The following is a 7,523-nucleotide window of genomic DNA, read 5'->3' as shown; positions in this document are numbered from 1 at the left end:
AGCGTTTTCCATGCGTTTTTAGGCACGATATGTGAACGGCCCCTAAGGCGCTCGCTCACTCAGCACGCGCTGAAGGCTCGTTGCAAAATGTCTAATGCATTTAACAGACCAGAAATATAAGATCCTAAAATAACCAACAGGTCTGGTGTTTGGGTTGGATTCCCTGTAAGCTACAGTGTCTAAATGCTGCAGGGATAGTTTGCTGCGTGCATGTTTCTCCTTTTTTTCGTCTTTTCCCAGATAGTACTGACGCATATATCCCAGATATTCCCGCTGGTTTTTTTTTTTTTTTTTTTTTTTTATTCCCGCTGGTGTACCCTGTCATGTTGCAGATGCGACATACCGTTGTTTTTTTATCCACCACTCTCTTGCCATCACCATTATAGCTTAAAGGGAATCCAAAGTGCACCCAAACACCAGACCTGTTGGTTATTGGAGGATCTTCTCATTTCTAGTCTGTTAAACGCATTGGCTATTTTGCAACGAGCCTTCAGCGTGTACTGAGTGAGCGAGCGCCTGCTGAGTAGCCTAACATAAACATATAAGATGGTGTTTTTTTCTTCTTCGGGAGTGTCAGGGGCGTTGCCTGTTACGTTGTTTGGGTTATTGGGCTACCTTGTTGAACGCATATCATTATATTTCTTTCTCTCTCTTTTTTTTTTTTTTTTCAAATATAATTAATTACTCCAACGAACCGTTCGGTATATCAATCAATCACCTTTATTTATATAGTGCTTTAAACAAAATACATTGCGCCAAAGCACTGAACAACATTCATTTGGAAAACTCAATAATGCAAAATGATAGTTAAAGGCAGTTTATCATTGAATTCATTGATGTCATCTCTGTTCAGTTGAAATAGTGTCTGTTTTAATTTGCAATCAAGTCAACGATATCGCTGTAGATGAAGTGACCCCAACTAAGCAAGCCAGAGGCGACAGCGGCAAGGAACCGAAACTCCATCGGTGACAGAATGGAGAAAAAAACCTTGGGAGAAACCAGGCTCAGCTGGGGGGCCAGTTCTCCTCTGACCAGACGAAACCAGCAGTTCAATTCCAGGCTGCAGCAAAGCCAGATTGTGCAGAAGAATCATCCGTTTCCTGTGGTCTTGTCCTGGTGCTCCTCTGAGACAAGGTCTTTACAGGGGATCTGTATCTGGGGCTCTAGTTGTCCTGGTCTCCGCTGTCTTTCAGGGCAGTAGAGGTCCTTTCTAGGTGCTGATCCACCATCTGGTCTGGATAAGTACTGGATCCGGGTGACTGCAGTGACCCTCTGATCTGGACACAGACTGGATCTGGTGGCCACGGTGACCTCGGAACAAGAGAGAAACAGACAAATATTAGCGTAGATGCCATTCTTCTAATGATGTAGAAAGTACGGTGTTATGTGAAGTGTTCCGGTTCCAGTTTACCTAATTAATGCAGCCTAAAAATCCTTTAACGGATTTGGATATTAAAAGCATATTAGTATGTTATGTGTATGCCAGGTTAAAGAGATGGGTCTTTAATCTAGATTTAAACTGCAAGAGTGTGTCTGCCTCCCGAACAATGTTAGGTAGGTTATTCCAGAGTTTAGGCGCCAAATAGGAAAAGTATACATAATGTATACATAATGGTATACATAATGCGTACCGCGTACCGAACCGAAAGCGTCGTACCGAACGGTTCAATACGAATGCGCGTATCGTTACACCCCTAATATATATATATATATATATATATATATATATATATATATATATATATATATATTGGCTAAAGGAGATAAAAAACGAATGTAGTAATGTGTTTATTATTATTATTATTATTATTATTATTATTATTATGTTTCCCAACACTATGCAGGGGCGTATTTTATTTTCTAACATTTGGTTGGGACAGTAAAAATAAATTTTTTGAAGGTGACATAAATAAAACAGAAAACAAAATTGGCTTGTAAGAGTTACGATCGGAGACCCAGGGAAACACAGGAGACAAGAGATCCAATCGCAGTAGGTAATCCAAATCATAAATCAAAAAGCCGGGGTCAAAACCATAAATCCATCCAACAAATAAACAAACAGGGAAGGAACAGGACCGGGAACAGGAACTCGGAAGACGAGGAACTCGGAAGGCGAGGAAACTGGGTGACGGAAAGAAAGGACTCCATGAAGACAAACAGGAAAAGACTGGTTAATATAGGCAGGGTAATGACTATCAAGTGAAGACACCTGAGTGCAATTACTGTGAAGGGACAAGGCTTTGTGGGAATTGTAGTGCCTACGGTGAGGTCCCAATGGGGAAGTAAGACCACTAGTGGAGACTCAGGGAAACAGAGAAGAGACAGCGTGACAGTAAGGATATGTATATACAGAGGAAAGCCTTACTGCTGTTCCTGCAGCCGTGAGACCTTGCACTCCCCCCACTCACCATCATAGACAGCACTGTGACAGACAGTCATTCAGGTTCCTGGGCACCACTATATCCCAGGACCCAAAGTGGGACATTCACATTCACACCATTGCAAGAAAGGCCCAGCAGAGGTTGTACTTCCTTCGGCAGCTGAGGAAATTCAACCTGCCACAGGAGCTGCTGAAACAGTTCTACTCTGCCATCGAGTTTGTCCTGTGTTCATCCATAACTGTCTGGTTTGGTTCAGCTACCAAATTAGATATCAAGAGACTACAACGGAGAGTCAGGACTGCTGAAAGGATTACTGGTGCCCCTCTGCCCAACCACCAAGATCTTTACATCTCCAGAGTGAGGAAAAGGGCTAAAAAAATCACCTTGGATCCCTAACACCAAGCCCACTCTCTCTTCAAACTGTTGCCTTCAGGTCGGCTCTACAGAGCACTGACGACAAGAACAGCCAGGCACAAAAATAGTTTTTTTTTTCCCACATTCTATATTCAACTTGAACAATTAATCTTAATTATAATTATAATTATAATTATATATATATATATATATATATATATATATATATATATATATATATATATATATATATATAACATAATTATGCATTGTCCATCACAATTAATATTTCCATTTCAAAAGTACTTATTTACTTTTATAATATTTAAATGAAGATATTTAGCTTTTTTCCCCCTTAAATTATTCAATTGAACAAATTAAGAAATGCTTAATGAAACCTGAGAGGTTTTTGTCTCTCTGTTGAAAGTCTAGGTAAACAAAAAGGTAATAAAGTCATTGTAAAATGAATGCATATGATGATCTGCTGTGTGCTAATTATTGTTTAGATGTAAATAAAAGCAGAAGCCAAACAGAATTTCATTTTTAAGTGAACTATGCCTTTTTGTGGCACAATTAGTCATCCACAATACAGGCTGTATTCATATTTATTTATTTATTTATTTATTTTTACGATGAACAGCTTCCATACTTTGATGGGGTGCTATTTGAAGCTCAATGTAAGAATTTTATCAAAAGCAGCTGAGACCCACATTCATGCAAATCAATGAGAACACGGAGGTTCAGTTTGCACCAAGTGCATTCTTGATAAATCATGCGGACAGTGTGTATCCTCCAGTGCATTGACCAGTTCTTCACAGGCAGATGCTGAGTGACAGCTTGTGCAGTATGGGTGTCCTGCTGTGGTCTTTTCTACCCATGGGGTGGCAAAACATAAAGTTTGCTTTCACACAAGGCCAAATACAATGAGGAGTTCCACTGGCCTGCAGTGGACAGTTTTCCTCATGGTTGATTGATGAGGCATGATGGGTCATAAATAGGCCTTGACTGTTTGTGGTAGCCATGTGAGAACAGCAGTCTTCTAGGGGAAGATCACCTTTTGAGCTGTCATAAAACAGAGAGCTGCAGAGCAAGACGGATTGATATTGATAGGCATCCATCACATGGCAGATCAATGCTGGAACTATAACATTTTATAAACAGGCTTTTATTTTAATTATTAGAAAGTCTTAATAGCAATAGATTGTTAATACAGGCTGAATGATTCCATTCATTTGCCCTATAACATGATGATGATGTTGGAAAAGTACATCATTGACTTTCTAAAGTGATTATAGTGAAAAGGAATGATTATTTTCACAAATACTCTGTGAAAAAAGGAAGCTGATAGATAGATAGATAGATAGATAGATAGATAGATAGATAGATAGATAGATAGATAGATAGATAGATAGATAGATAGATAGATAGATAGATAGATTTGGTTGTGCCCATTCTCTCCTGTGGATTATTAAAATAACTCTTTGATTATACTCCTTCATCGTGCGCTTTGTTTTGCACAACAACACATAACAGAACAGCAGACCCAGAATAGCAAGCAGTGTAAGGAACGCCTGCCAGCAAACGATTCCTAAAGAGGAAGATTCATCCGTGAAGAGAACACCTCTCCAAGGTGCCAGATGCCATCGAATGTGAGCATTTACTCACTCAAATCAGTTACGACGACGAACTGCAGTCAGGTCGAGACCCCAATGAGGATGACCAGCTTGCAGATGAGCTTCCCTGAGACAGTTTCTGACAATTTGTGCAGAAATTGTTTGGTTACAAATGGTCTGCGGTTGTGAGGCCGGTTGAATGTACTGACAAATTCTCTAAAACACCTTTGGAGACAGCTTATAGTAGAGAAATGAACATTAAGTTCACGGGCAACAGCTCTGGTGGACATTCCTGCAGTCAGCATGCCAACTGCACACACCCTCAAAACTTGCAACATCTGTGGCATTGTGCTGTGTGATAAAACTGCACATTTTAGGCACCGTCCACACGGAGACGCGTTTCTGTGAATACGCACACATTTTGTATCGGATAGGCTTTTCGTCCACACTGATCCGCCGTTTTCGTAAGGTGAAACCGCCCTTTTTTGAAACCGGGTCCCAGAGTGGATAAATTTGATAACTCCGTCTTTGCGTTTTCATCTGGACGGCTAATCTGTATATTTTCTGCAATGATGACGTCATCAGCCCACGTCTCCCCCCCTAGTCAGACACCTCTACGTCACGTAACAGCAACAAAAACATGAACAAACACTGAACGATTGTCTTTTTAGTAACTAACATTAACACTGATTAATAAATGTATTGTTCCATGTTCGTTTGTGTACCACGCGCAAGGTTTATGAGCATAGTCCAAGTCTTCTTCTCTGTTTTTAGTGTATCTCTGTGGCAGAATTACAGCGCCACATACTGGTCTGGCATGTATACTACATCATTTCGCGGTTTCGTGTGGACGTGGATATTTCTTGAGAAGAGGAAAAAAAAAAGACTGGATTGGGGTAAGCTCCGTCTCCGTGTGGTTCTCCGAGTGGTCTTTTATTATGGCCAGCCTAAGGCACACCTGTGCAATAATCATGGTGTCTAATCAGCATCTTGATATGCCACACCTGTGAGGTGGATGGGTTATCTCGGCAAAGGAGAACACAGATTTAGGCAGATTAGTGAACAATATTTGAGAGAAATAGGCCTTTTGTGTACATAGAAAAAGTCTTACAGTTCAGCTCATGAAAAATGGGGACAAAAACAAAAGTGTTGCAATTATAATTTTGTTCAGTATACAATATACATTTTATATTTACGAACTCATTACATTGTCTAGAAAATCCACTTTTGTTATATTGTCTGAAAATTGACAAAATTATGCAATTAATCTGAATTGTTTTTTCACAAATGGGTGAATCTCACAAAACCTATATAAAAAAAAATAAAATAAAAAAAGGAAGCCAATTTTAGGACCTTTTTTGCATTACAAGACATTTCTTGAGTTCTTATCTCATTCACATTACTGTAATGTTGAGGAGTTATAGTATTCATAGCACTGGCCTTCATTTAGCCTTCATATGTTCATATGGGGGCAGAATATAGTTTTCTTTCTCCAAATTTTGGGGTGAAATTGTTTAAGTATGATGTTTCCGCTGAAGGAAGAAATAATCAATCAGGGAACAGTGACAGCTCTATTTGCCAGCCACTGTTGTCAGGATCAGCTCCCAGAGTCACTGGATCTCCACAATGGACTTTTCTGCTGTGATATAATACTGATAAAACTGGGTTCTGCTGCAAGCCTCTGACCATTGCCATGAGAAAACTCAATTCTCCCAGACAGCCTCAGCCGCTCTGAACACCATCCAAGTCTTCCAGCCCAAACTCATCATGACTGTCATTAGCACTGTGAATTGTGTAGGAAATGAAACTAATGTTGTAAGATGTAGTTGCATTGTGTGTTTCCTAGTGACCTTATCTGGGGGAACTGCTGAGGTACACAATACTTTATAAAGCTGTTTGTGCACTTTCATCGTCCCATAACATCTAATCTCATTTGATGTGCACTGTCTGCTATCGCTTCATCTATTTAATTTGCCCTCTTTGAGGCATTCCTGTAGCATAGAGACATGTGGGGAAGAGAGTGGATCTCAGGTTTTGTTCCAAGTAATTAGCCATAAAAGTCCCATAAATGTCATACAAGGAGGGATAATTCATTCTCATATTCCTCTACATTGATTTACACGCCATTAACAAATACAATGAACTGTCTGAACGATGAAAAGATTAGGCCAAAAGAGATATTGAACACAATGATCACTGTCACAGATTATAATTCCTTCTGTGTATCGGAAATTACAAATAGGTCAAATAATTTCTAAATGCTGAAATTATCTGCTGTCATGCGGAAAAAAAAAACTAATTGCATAATTGGTGTAATTTGCATGATTATCAATTGCACAAAATAAAAATACATTTTAAATAAATTGATGGGAAAGATAAAAAAATAATCCCATAGCTACCACTTAGCAGTGTCCTGGCAACTACCCAGTACATCCTGGATACCACTATCCCATCTACATACCTAGAACCCAACACTCTAATATTTGCAACAATATTATGCAGCTGAGCCAGTATGTGTATCTGTTTCTGTGTCTGTAACAATCACAAAAAAAAATTTTTGTTCATTATATTTAGATTAAACTGAAATGTGGGCGGAGCTTAAGTTACTTGAGAAGACTGTTATGTCATTTTTCAGTTATTAATGAACAAATATGCATTGTTTAACACACACACGCACACACACGCGCACACACACGCGTTCTCATGTTGGAAAAATATGTTATGTGTAGCCTTTTATATCAAGCTAATCGCTACACCTGCTTAGCATTTCTCATGCAAACACACTGTATTGTTTTTAAATAGGCAGAATCTCATGAAAATCACATACAAATCATATACTGTTGTAATTGTGTGTTTCATAGTTTCACGTTTCATCCCTGTAAATGTGGTGATGAAGGCATGTATGTCTCCTGCTCGGATCAAGTCGATCCTTACCACATAGTGGGATAGTGGGAGAAGGTCGGTCACTCACTGTCAAGGAGCTCCAGACTGCTGGGTCTGATGGCAGCTGGGTCCAATGTGGTTACTTTTTATATCTCACATGGTGCATGAGTTGACTGGAGATGCTGGCCATGTTTCTAGCTTTGAAAAACTTCCTCCCAGGCCTAAGAGATTGCTCTGTGTAGGTGCGCACCAACAACACAGCAGCGTTCTCTTATATATGTGGCGGTGGACA

At 39.6% G+C, this 7,523-nt stretch overlaps 1 long non-coding RNA gene across 1 annotated transcript in view; it reads left to right on the top strand.

The window, feature by feature from the left end:
* Positions 1-772: 772 nt before the first annotated feature.
* Positions 773-7,523, top strand: part of LOC127935827 (uncharacterized) — a 197,679-nt gene continuing 190,928 nt past the window's right edge. The window contains exon 1 of the long non-coding RNA XR_008148180.1: positions 773-852. This is a non-coding gene — a long non-coding RNA (uncharacterized LOC127935827). The remainder of the gene's footprint in view (positions 853-7,523) is intronic.

The sequence above is a fragment of the Carassius gibelio genome, chromosome A19 (genome assembly GCF_023724105.1).
Source record: "Carassius gibelio isolate Cgi1373 ecotype wild population from Czech Republic chromosome A19, carGib1.2-hapl.c, whole genome shotgun sequence".
In the NCBI taxonomy this organism is placed as follows: Eukaryota; Metazoa; Chordata; class Actinopteri; order Cypriniformes; family Cyprinidae; genus Carassius; species Carassius gibelio.
The sequence above is the reverse complement of the archived record's forward strand: the minus strand, read 5'-3'. Positions and strand labels throughout refer to the sequence as shown.